The sequence below is a fragment of the Lonchura striata genome, chromosome 12, assembly GCF_046129695.1.
Source record: "Lonchura striata isolate bLonStr1 chromosome 12, bLonStr1.mat, whole genome shotgun sequence".
Classification (NCBI taxonomy): domain Eukaryota; kingdom Metazoa; phylum Chordata; class Aves; order Passeriformes; family Estrildidae; genus Lonchura; species Lonchura striata.
This window is the reverse complement of record NC_134614.1, coordinates 10393048-10405380: the sequence shown is the minus strand read 5'-3', so window position 1 is coordinate 10405380 and position 12333 is coordinate 10393048. Positions and strand designations below refer to the sequence as shown.

The window sequence follows — 12333 nt, the reverse complement described above, 5'->3', positions numbered from 1 at the left end:
CTGTGCTGCTTCTGATGCATGATCTGCAGTGCTTCTCCCCATTCCCTCATTTGACAACATTTGCATTGCCAGCTAACTTTAGGCTGACCTTTTTATGGACTGCTCTGGTACCTGTAGAGGACGGGTGCTGCTTAGCTCCTCTCAGTAAGCAGCTCCCTGGGACTGGCTTGTTCTGCCAGCATTGCAAGGAAGGTGACTTTTTCTTACCAAGCAGACGTTTGATTCAATGTGGTAAATGGTTTTTACAGCTTAGTACCAGTTCTTGATGGATGACTGATAGTGTGCACAGTCAGAGGCCCATGATAGTTTATTCTGTGGCTGACCAGTTTGCCTTCACACCTCTGTTGCTGAGACAGAAGTTCATTTTCCTGAAGTTTATAGGGAAATTATCTGTGGTTTGAACATCGGGTTGGTTAGGCTTGAATCAGAAATCAGTTATTTCTAGGCCATAGGTTCTTTTCATAATTGTTTTTTATTACTGTTTAATAGAGATCCTTGTGGCCTACTGTTGCTTTTTTTTAATGATCCATTGGGAATTTTTGCCTTTGTTTCCAAAACACTATCGGGTGTTTTGATCACAGTGTGTGTGCTTCCTTTTCCTTCTCCTTGCCCAAGGGAGAGCACTGATTGAATTTGGGTCTGTGGCCACAGGTCCTGCTCTCTCAGGTGGGTACTGTTTGGGCATGATGTTAATGAAAGTACTTCAGGAGCTGACTTTTCCCAGTTTGGTGAATAGGTATCTTGTAATGGATTCAAAACTGATTTTAATCAAGGTAGCCAACAAACTCTACTGACAGCAATGAGGATCCTCAGTCTAACTCTCTCTGTAAACCACATCTTCTGAAGGTGTCTGTAGTGTGAACTTGCTACCTTTTCTTGTCTTGCGTGTGCTATTCAAAACAGTCTTCATCCTGACTTTCATGATGGCCAGGTTTGTGTCAAGGGTGAGAAACTGCTGCAGAAGTGCAGCTCTTCTCACACAACATTTGGGGACTTTGTTTATGTATCAAAGCAATGTATTCTGAAACTATTAGTTTGGTCATAAATCAAAGCCCCTCCCTTTCTCCTCCTCCCCTCAATTATTTTATTTTGCCAAGGTAAGGGCCCATACAGGGGAAAAAATGGTTTATTGACTGCCATGAAAAGCTAAAATACCCCAAATATCTCTTGCAGATATTTTTATTGCAGGGATACCTTTTACAATCAGTTCTACTTAAGTCAGACAGTCTTTCAAATGTGTTTACAGCTAGCAGGAAAACAACAAGAACTGAGAAGAAATAATTGGAAGCAGTAGCTGATAAATTTTTTTTTCCCTTAGGGAATATACCATGGGTTATATTTTTGGTCAAGCTATACACTTCACTGAAGAGTAAATGTAGTTTCTGTGCCAGGAAACTGAGAGCTTCCTTCAAGCACCCCAGCACTGACATGATTTACTAAGAGTGCTTCCATAACTTACCTATTAGTTAATTGCATTATAATTTGCTTTTAAAAATCTTGTCAGAAACTGGGAGTAGTATCTAGAAATGCTTGCCAACCAAACATAATGGTATGTCAATGTTGTCTTTGTTCTAGGGCTATAAACTGAGCAGTGTAAAGCATCTGTCTACCACAATAAAAACGTGGGTTTGTGTCTGTAGAAAAAACAAAACCAACCCAAAAATCCCCAACAACTTATCCTTCCCAGCTGACTTGGCTATCCAGCTCCTAATGTCACAAACTTTTATCTAAACCCAGGCAGTTCAGATTAATGAACAATGGAAATTAGCAGGTCAAGCCAAATATGCCAAGTGTCTTTTCTGTTTCCTCATATGTGGCCTAATTAAGCAAATGGGAACTCTCCCAATGGTGCCAATAAAAAAAAAAAAAAAAAAGTAAACCCAGCAGAGTTCAAACCAAAAGGAGATCTATTTCTTCCATGTAGGACATCAGTCTTCCTCTCTGCATAGTCTACACCACATTTAGGCCAAATGCAGGCTTTAATGAATTTAGTTTTTGATCTGCCTCAGAGATAAAGAATCCTGAAGGGCAAGTCACCTGTCTGAAGTCCTAAAGGAAGTGGCCACCTTAAAAGCAAGTCCTTTAGCCTCCTCCTTCTCCCTTGCTGTAGCAATTAGCTCACTGGTGTTGTCCATGGGTGGTAGTTTGCAGCTGGGCCCATGGCTGCTGTGCATGTTGCTGTTATGACAGCCCTGATGAAGGGAGAATTCCTGTGCTCTGGATAGGGTTTTCACAGAAGAGAGAACTGCTTGTCCACACAGATAGGGAAATCCAAAGCCTTTGATATGCAGAGGGGGAGCAGAAGCTCCAAAAATTTGCTGGCCTCCTCTAGCAGTGGTTGGAGAAAGGACACCTACAAGCCCCAGATCAGTGCTGCTCAAGTGTCTGGCACAGGCACCTCCAAGGCTTGGTCAGGCTTCCCTGTTGCAGGACTACTGCAGCAGGAGAAAGCAGCTCTGTGTTCCTGCTGAGAGAATCCTGGCTGGAAGGCCTTGAGACTCAGAGGAACACTGGCCTTCCAAGAACTGCGTGTCTCCAAGCCTATCCTCTGCCTCCATGGGTGCGGCAAGCACACTTTAAAATCCTGCAGCAAAGCCATCAGAGCACTCTGTGGTCTGTGTTCCCTCTCCAAGTGTGGGTTCCTCCTTTTCTCCTCATGCGAAGGTGATTTATTGCCTGAATTGAAATTTTATCTCGCATCCATACCTGGGAATATGTATCCAGGAGGCTGCAGCTCTCAGAGACCCTGGCTGGCTCTTGGGCACAACAGCTCCAAACTGCAGTGACTTGCACAAGCTCATCCCTTAATCCTAGTGTGACCCACCTTCCTGTGTTCCACAAATAGGGCACAAGCTCCTCCTGCACTTCTGAAAACCTTTCCTATGTTCCATTATTGTCTCTTGCAAGTAATTTATTTTTCTACACAATTCTGTCAGGTTGTGTGTCAGTTGAAAGCTGAATTATTTAGTTTATTTCACACCAACACGGCGCTTGTACATGGCATTTTGTTGTCTTTAAGTGAGCAGTGGCAAGAAAATAAAATGGTAATAAGTTTACTTTGTGGTATGTTCAGAGCAAATTGAATTTAAAACCCTATCAGAGAAATGTAGTTTGACTAAGAGGCAGCAAGCAAGACCAGTGAAGGTCAGTTTATGTTCAAACTCAAAATAATTACAGAACTTTGAGTTTGTAAATGGAATTTACAGAATAGAATTCTGTTCTATTATAAAACAATAGAACAGAAATGGAATAGAATATTTCAGTTGTATAGTAAGACATTTAATATTAAAATCTTTCTGTGCACTTTGAGATAATTAGTTTTCTTTCTCTTTTCTGAATTTAGAAATACTTGGAAGAGCTCTAGTAAATTGTGCTAGAAATAAAAGTGAAATAAAACCCCGTTCCCTTTTAGTTTCAAAGGGTAAACAGAAGAGAGCATAATGATGCAACTTGATCCTGAAATAATTAAATTACTACAACATGTTCTTATGCCAAAACTGTTTTTTCTATTAAATGCCCATGCTTCCCTTTTCCAGTTTTGCTTCAAGAACCAACACATAATGCCTTGGCCTTAAGCATGGAGCACAAATATTCAGCATGTGCAACACTTAATCCTAGGGCTGGCTTGTTAGCAGAGGGAACACATCAGGGATAACAGCTAAGTTTTCATATGTGAATTCATCCTACCATTAAATCAAATCTTTTCCTCACAGTCAGAAGCAAAGGAGCAGTGGGTACCTCCTCAGTGTGAAACTGAGTGGGAAGGACAGACAGACCTGCCAGGACAGACCTACAGGAGCCTGCAGTCTTGCCTGAGCAGGACACTGCCTGTGCTCTGCTGCCTTCCCGCTGTCTCCTGCTGCATCCTGGAGAAGCCAAAGCACAGAAGGACCAGAGCAGGACACCTGGCATGTGCTGACACAGCTGCAAGTCCCGGCTGTGCCCTGCTGCTGTGTCAGGTTCCCCCTGATCAGCTGCAACAGGGCAGGATGAGAGCTGAAGATTTAATAGCGCTGGTTGTGTTTGGCTGGGGAGTCCTCTACCACCGGGAAGCTATTCTGGAGACTTCCTCTGCCTGCATTCAAAAAATGGGAGAAAATGCATAATATCCTCGGTTATTCAAGTCCCCTGCTCCAAGGGACACTTGAAGGGACAGACTTTTAGGCCGCTTTTACTTTCTGACAGAGGAGGGAGCTGTCAGCTCAGCATTGAGCTTTCCAGCAGGCAGAGGTGCCCACCTGGGAGCTGGCTAAGCTGTCTGGGCAGCCCACTGAAGGGACATGCTCAGCTTAATGTGCAGGAGATGGATCTAATTGGGAAGTGCTTAAATATTCTGTTTTAAGTGCATGTGTGGAGTGTTTGTGTCCCTGAAAACCACAGTCATGAGTCTGCAAGGACAGTGGGAACAGTGGGCCTGAGACTCTGTTTGGAGGCGGAACATTTGGCAGTGGGATCTTGCAGTTTTTGTTGCTGTAGCAGTGGTCCACTCTGTTGTACCAAGAGTCCCTGGAAACCTGGGCAACACCTTCCTGCCAGTGTCCAGAGCCAGAGCACCCTCCTCTGTGCCACAGCAATGCAAGCAGCCCGTTTATCTGGGAGACCTGCCAGGCAGTAGAAACAGGTAAGGAAACAGCTACATTAAACTGGTCTGAGGCTGACTCAGGCCAACGTGGACTGGTCTGAAGTGGAGTAACAACCTCATTCTATCTCCTGTTTCTCCTGGTACAAGCCATCAGCAGGCTTCCTGCCTCAGCCAGTGGCAGTGTTGCAAGTTATGGCTTAATTACAGCCCTGAAATAAAAAGGATTTCTTCATTAGATGTTGCTTTACAACTGCATCAGTCATCTTCTGTCCAGCTGCTGGTGGCAGAGCTCCAAGTGGGCTGAACGAGGCTGGTTTGGCAGGTATGTGGAGTGGTGGTGGTTGGAGTGTGCAGCTAGGCAGAACACGGTTAAGTCAGAAGCTCCCAGTGACGTTGCTAAATTCAGTTTGCCACAAAGATCTTTTTCTCCATGCTGGAGCTGTCTTTCTGCAGTCTTTCTGCCTTCAGAAATGTGGCTCAGCCCCAGTTTCTGCAAGTCACACACGTTCATTTGTTGGCCGTTGGAAAAAGGGGAGTGAGAAAATGTGCTGTCTGTGTTACATGTTTGGGGACTGGTTTCCACCATGCTTGTCCTCTGGCAGCAGTTAGGTGACAAAGATTGAAAGCATGTCTTCCCACCCAGGGTATTGTCCTTTATTTCTCAAGCCACAGAGATAATCCCTGTCAGATGACTCCATTTTAAATTGTAGTGAGACCCTGAACTGATTATTTAGGAGCACACATTCTCTTTGTTGTGGTTCTGGGTTTGGTTGCTTTGTACCCAAGAAAGATACATTGCTACTTAGCCAAGGCTAAATGTGGAGGTAATACCAAACGCTATAGGAAATGGAATCTCTTCCCAGCCCCAGTCAGTCCTCCAATCCCAAATTCTTCTTTCCCCCAGGAACTGGTGCTAGAAACCAGCAGCCTTTCCTCTGCCCCAGTTAATGTACCAGCATCAGCTTAGTGTTAATGTTCTGCTCTGGTCTGGATTAATGGCAAGCCTTGTGTGTTGTGTACAGCAGAGACTGACTTACATCAGCTCACTTGATCACTTATTCCAGGAAAAATAACACTAGAGTTTGCCAGAGAACTGTCCCTGACACACTGAACTATTTGTGAATTCGAAGCTTTTGCAACTCACAATGACAATTTCTGGACAATTTCTTCTAGAATTGTTCATACTGAAATGTGAGTATTGTACAAAGAATCTTGACAGACTCTTCAATTTGAGCAGAGCTTAAAATTGATCACTTGGACCAATAGGAGCCTTTGGTCCAGGTAATGCAGCTCAGACTAATATAGAGTTGCCCAAAAACCTCCCAGGGAAAAACCAAGGCATAAACTTGGGATTTAATCTCTCAATTTCATGGAGTGGTTTTTTAAACAATATTTTAGCCTCAGTAACCCAGGAAGGGGCTGTATTTATCTGGAAAATACTGCTTTTCTCAGTGACAGACTACAAGTCTTTTTGTGTTGGGGTTTTTGGGGTTTTTTTTGGGGTTTTTTTTGGACAAGAGGAAAAAATTACAGGAGCAAACACTGCACAGGCATAAAACTTCCCCTCTTGTACACAAGTAGAGGTTTCATAATTAAATGGAAAAAATACTCTCTTTTTGAGCTTCTGAGTTTTGGCTCAAGCTCCTGTGGGATCTATGTGACTGGCCCTCCCCAGCCTCTGCACAGTGTTGCATTTCTTTACAAAAATAGGAGCTTTGCTGGTGCTGGAGTAGACAGAGGAAAATGTAGGGGAAATGCACAAAGAAAGGGGGAGCAAACTGAGTGTGACATGGTGGATGGCTCTGAGTTAACCGCTACAGCTGAGTGCCTCCTTTAATTTACTTAGTAAGGCCATATCCCAAGGCTGGAGACCCTCCTGCACTTTCAAAGTGATTCTATAAGGGTGGCTCAGACGTGGCTGACTGATCCTTGACTGGCAGCAGGACTAGAACCACCTCATAAACTTCTAAAATCTTGGGAAATTGATTTACCTGCAAAAACAACAACAAAAATAATCAAAATATGAAAAGTTGAGCCTATGGCTGTGACACTTGGAGGAGAGAAAGGAGGTCACATTGAGGTAGAATAATGTCAGAAATCACCTGTGTTTAATAGCTTTTATTATGAATGGTATGTCCACTACAACATGAGGTAGTAGGAAAAGAAAGGGAAATATGAGAGTTTAAATAATTAGGATTTCTGAAAGTCCTTTTGGAAGCCTTCCCCCTCCTCAGATTTTCAGCAGCTCTCCACAGATGTTCTCTTGTTGAAGGAGTCTCATGAAGTATTTTTGCAACACAGTTTTTTGGGTTTTTTTGCCAGAAAGAAGATGAAAATCTTATACCAAAAATGTATTTTGACTTTAATTTTGGAGCTGTTGTCGCAATGTAATTCTTTAGAGAGCTGCCAGAGAGGTTTTTAAAAGCACTATTTATACATGTGCATTAAAAACAGGATACAACATGGCTGTAAGAAATTAATTTTCTGATTTTGAAGCTAGCAATTAAGGTTGGAACAAATGTTCCTGCTTGTTGTTCCTTCTGCAGTCACTTGTAAAGCTAAAGGAGAACCATTGACATGAAAGCTCTGTTGGTGTCATCACCCCTGGGCTGCTTTGCTTTGTGGAGTGCTAGCTGGTTACAATGACATTGTGTAAGGCTCTTAAAATCCTGCTGAGATTCCTGAATCCTGTTAGGGGATCCCTCATTAAAAATTCTGGAAGACAGTCTAAATTGTCATTTGCTGTAGAGAATGAGCTTGTTGACAAGTCCACATTAAACCCAACACTTTCTGTGAGCACAGTTTGCAAACCCAGAGAGACAAAGTGTGGTGTGTTCCTGATTCCCTTCTTGGTTCTGTCTGGGTGGAAAATGGAAAAACACTCTGGGTAAACTATCTCATGTTTTCAGCAAGAAAAACATCCTAAACTTAATCTACATTTCATGTACAAGAGAGTAGGTTAAGAAAAAGGAGGAAGGAAGGGCCTGGTTGACCTGGCTTGTTGATGTGTATTTTTCTATAGCTCAAAGCCATTGGAAGATAATCCTCTGGGTAAAGCAGGAAGCACACAGTTGCTGCTAAGGCAATGCCAGTTAAAGGCATGCCACAGGAGGAGAAATAAGAGAATATTTCAATGCAAATGTCCCTATAAAATACATTTTTCACCAGGTAAAGGTGTGGATAGCCCCATGCTTTGTGTGTGTGTGACACACTGCAGCAGGAAGTAGCAATATTCCCAGTATGGGCAAAGGGAGATACAGTCTGGATATAGCTCTGGATCAAGAACAAGTGTCTGTGAGAAGCATTGCTACCTAAGTAAGAACAGATCCTTCTGAGCACTGGCCCCTGCCTGGCACCTCAGGAGGAATTTGGCCAGACCTGTTTGGTCGTGAGTCAAAGTTGCACACTCAAGTTCCAAGTGACTGGAGCTATAAACAGCTTAAAATTATTTTCAGGGGAGTTCAAAGATGAATAATGCATCTCTTCAGGCTTGTAAGTGATCTTTTATTCACAGAAAATCAAAGCAATGTACAAATGTAGTTGTTGGCCTTGGGGACAGGAGTCTGAATGACTCCTTGTCATTCTCAGTAGCTACCAGAGGTGATGTGACATCTGAAAGGAAGAGATGAAAGCTCCATTGCAATTTGTTAAATAAAAAACACGTCAGTGTTTTGCAAAATGGATGATTATCAGAGGTGCAGAATTCCAATCTGTTGTTTAAGGCTTTGATGGCAAAAAGAGGAGCTCATAGGCTACAACCTACAGATGTTTTTCTTCCATTTTTCAATTTTATAGAAGTTTGCTTGTAGTATCCATGGAAATTCCCCATGACAGAATTACTTGTCCTGCTGCTCTGTGTCATGGCATTACTGAGTGTTTTTCCTGTCACTGCCAGCCATTCTGCTTGGTTTGGTGGCTAGTTTTGTTTTAGCCACTGCATCCTATAACTCCCAGGTTTGTGTGGTTCAGGACTGGGATCTGAACACAAGCTGAGAATCTAAACTTGACCCTTCTGGTTTCCAAAGGCAGGAGGTAGGAAAGGTTATGTGTCTGTCTGAAAAGTTCCTTCATAACTTAAAAACTGCATTTAATTATGAGACCATTTTTGCTAATAGATCCTGGGGGAAAATAGTTTGCTGTTTAGCATTTGTGACCTAAATAGACAGTTAGCCATAAGAATAATTTGCATATTTCTTAACACTTTTAAGTTTGTCTCAAAAGATGAGCATGCCATTTCTTACTCTTAACACTGCAAATTTTATTCCTGAAAGAAACATTCCTGTCCTGCAGTGGGAAATGAATGTAAATCTGAGGGCAAGCCAATGGACCAACAGTTAATCCTTCAGTGCATCTCCTCTTTTGTGTTAGCAGAGGCACCAAAAGGTCAAGGACTGAAGTGCTGCTGAGTTTTTCATGCTGTTTGCCTTTCACAGGCCTGGCCCTCGTGGGATACCAGGTTGTATGTGAGCCTTTCCTGATCTCACCTTGAGGTTTTCAACAACAGCTTTTGTGTCAGTACTGGGTACTGACAGTGGAATCCGTTATGCAGAGGGGTAAACCTGTCCTGTCTTGTGCAGCCTTTGTAAATGATTCCCAGGAAGCTTCCTGCTCCCAGCTCCACTAATCCTGTGTTTAGGGAGGCCAGTGGCCAAAACCTTACTGACTTAAATGAGCCACGCCCTGGTCCTGGCTCATTGGACCAAGCAGCACCCAAACAGCCCTTTGTGCCCTCACTCTGTCCACACAGCCCCGTCCCACCCTCTGCCAGCACAGTCCTTGCCCTCTACAGTGTCTTTCCTCTGGAGAGGACCTACCAGGTCAGCATTTCCACCTGCCTGTGCTGCCTTCCTTCCAGTTTTTCCCACAGCTGATGGTCTCCTTTGGTTGCAAGGAACAAAGTGCCAGTCTTGGTTCATCAACAGTAATGCAGAGTTGCTGTTAAGGGGCTCCAGGAAGGACCTGGGAGTGGAGCCTGTCTGTGTCTGTACTGATGGAAATTCCTCAGGGCTGTGTGATCTGTTCTGGCCTCTTGCCTGCCCCTCTAGGGAGTGTATTTCCATGCAGAGTTAGTCAGAGCCATTTGTGTGCTGCCAAGTTCCCAAGGTGATCAGTATCCTTATCACATCTATTTGCTTACTGCGCACCTGAAGTGACCTTTGCAAAGGTCAGCTCACCTTGTCCAGCAGGTGAAGGCAACTGAGAGAGGAGAGGACAACAAAGCGTCTTGTCCTGGAGCAGAGGATGGAGGGGCCAGCAGGTGTGAGCAGAACTGGAAAGCCAAGGACTGGGCCAAGGCTGAGCTGAATATCCCAGCGCAGGTACCCTGCTGACACAATGTGGAGTATTGCAGGAGTGAGATGAGGTCCCTTGATGCCTCTTGAGCATCATTTCTGCCTGCTAATGCTGGGATGAAGCCGGAGTCCCTCCACAGAGAGGCTACAGTAGACAGAAAAATATTGGCTGGAGGTTGAGATGTGGGGCAGCTCACCCACATCTGCTCACAACCCACCTCCACTTCTGACTGCTGCTTAGAATTCAAATGAGAATGGGCTGATCTGCATCCCCTGTTAGAGATGTGAGGGGCCCAGGGCCCAAACAAATCTGAGACCAAGTGCCTGCCATACCCTTACACACAGGTCCCTGCTGGAGAGCATGTTTTACTTGCCTCACCTCTCCCCAATGTACTGGTTCAGAGTAAAGGCATGAAGCTGTTAAATGAGACCCAAATTTTAGTGTTTGCTGTTGTAATGGAGAACTGTATGCGTTGTGTACTAAATGTGTGCAGATTTCAAGAACTTTAAGGCTGGAGGAAGGAGTGGTGTCTGATGGCCAGAGCTGGCAGCGACAGGGCTTTTGAGTTCTGTTCCTCTTCTTACCAGTGATTCACTGCATGGCTCCAGGCGAGACACGTAACCAAGCTGGAATATTTTCTTACAGCTGCAAAAGAGTTATAGTGCCAAATACAAGGAGGGCCTCTGAGGTTTAACTAATTTCAGTTTATGGAAAGCCTTGAGATCCTCACAAGGAAGCTGCTGGAGAAAGGCAAGAAATGAAGTACTGCAGTATTTCACACTGCTGTTCATAAATGAGCACATTGGTGAAAAGCAGTGGCTGGGCTCCCTCTACAAACAAACCAAAAAAAACCAACCCCAGTGAAGGGGGGTGGAATGTTGGGAAATGGATGTGAAACTACAGCAGGAGAGGCCGCAGCAAACTCCACTGTTCCTTGTTGCTGCATCTGGAGGTGGCTCACGGACCAACGCAGAGCAAACTTTCCTTGCTAAGAGAGTTGAAGAGGCTGAAAGAAGTTCAGAGGTGTGAAGGTTGCTTCTTAGCCCTCCTGGTGCTCCCCTTGTTGGGCAGTGCCGTCTGAGACTGCTGGTTCATTTTCCTTCCAGCTGGGCAGTGGGAAAGCCCAAGCAGAGGCAGGAGCCAAGATGTTTCTGTGATGGAACCTGTGAGCAGCTGCTGAAAACCCTCTCTGGGTTTTTGGGAAGGGCTTGGGTGCTGCAGAGAGCTCTGCCCACTGCCCCGACCGGCCAGGCCAGGCCGTGTGGTCAGGGCAGTGATGCTCGGCTGCTGCAGGGTGGCACCTGCTTGTCCAGCGCCCGAGGGAAGGAAGGGCCCAGCCACCGGGGGCTCCGGCCCGGGGAGCCTGAGGCTCGGGTCAGCCGGCAGGGCCGTGCGCCGGGATGCCGCAGCCCAGCAGGCTGTAGGACACGGCGTTCTTGGCGTTCAGCACTGCCCCGGAGGGCGCACGGGCTGGGAGCCCTGCATCCACATCCTCCTGCTCGGGGCAGGGAGGGGCTCCGGGCTGGGTAGGCGGGCAGGCGAGGGAAGGGTCGCGGAGCAGCCGGGAGCTGTGTGGAGCCTGGGGGGCTCGAACCGCGCTCCCCTGCGGCCGGGCCGGGCCGCCGCCCGTCCGCCAGAGGGCGCACGGCGTGCCGCGCCCGCAGGGACGCGCAGAGCCGCGGGCGGCCCCGCCCCGGCCCCGCCCCCGAGCCCCGCCCCGCGCCGGCCCCGCCCCCGCCCCGCGCGCAGCCGCCCCCTGGCGGCGGGGCGGGGCGGGGCGGCGCCGGGATCGCTCCGGGCCGGCCGCGCCGGGAGCCCCGGTGAGAGCGCGGGGGGTGCCCGGGGACCCCGCCCGGCACCGCGGCGGGGGCGGCTCCGCGGGGAGCCGCGGGGCCCGGCAGGCAGCGCCGCGCCGCGCCGGTCCCCACAGGCTGCGGCCTGCTTGGAGCCGGAGGGCGCCGGCCGGGTCCCGCAGCGCTCCGGCGGTGGGCACGCCCCTGGCGGGGGCTGCACCGGTGCCGGTGCGAAGGGCGCTGCCCGCGGGCAGGCGGGGCCCAGGGCTGCGGCTCCCGGCAGGCAGGCCGGACTGCGGGGCCGCTCGGGGCAGACCCCCACCCTCCGCCGGGCACGGGCACCGGGAGGGTCGGCATCCCGGGCGGAAAGGGGAGGTGACATCCCCGGCCCGTGAGGAGGGCCGGGAGGACCGGCAGTGCCTGCCAGTGCCGGCGGGGAACGAGCCACGGGAACCGGGAAGATCAGCCAAAAATCCCCCGCTCTCCTGTGGGGCGGCTGCCGTCAGGGCCCTGGGGCTGGCGGCTCGGGGGAATCGCCGGAGCCGTGATTGGAAGTGCCAGGTCTGTGTTGGTTACAGGGAGGAGCCGAGCGCTGCGGGAGCGGGTGTATCCCTCCGGGAGCTCCCGGGAGCAGCTCCGGCTGCGGCTCAGGTGTCCCCCGGGACG

General features: G+C 47.8%; 1 protein-coding gene across 2 annotated transcripts in view; it reads left to right on the top strand.

Annotated features, from left to right (window-relative positions):
* Positions 1–11627: 11627 nt before the first annotated feature.
* The window catches only part of TEX264 (testis expressed 264, ER-phagy receptor), a 39281-nt gene continuing 38575 nt past the window's right edge, over positions 11628–12333 (top strand). Inside the window, exon 1 of one of the 2 annotated variants that reach the window (XM_021533319.3) lies at positions 11628–11694. The gene's annotated coding sequence lies outside the window, so the exon portion shown is untranslated. Of the gene's footprint in view, positions 11695–11953; positions 12229–12333 lie in introns of those variants that run through there. The other variant, XM_021533330.3, reaches the window with a different exon arrangement.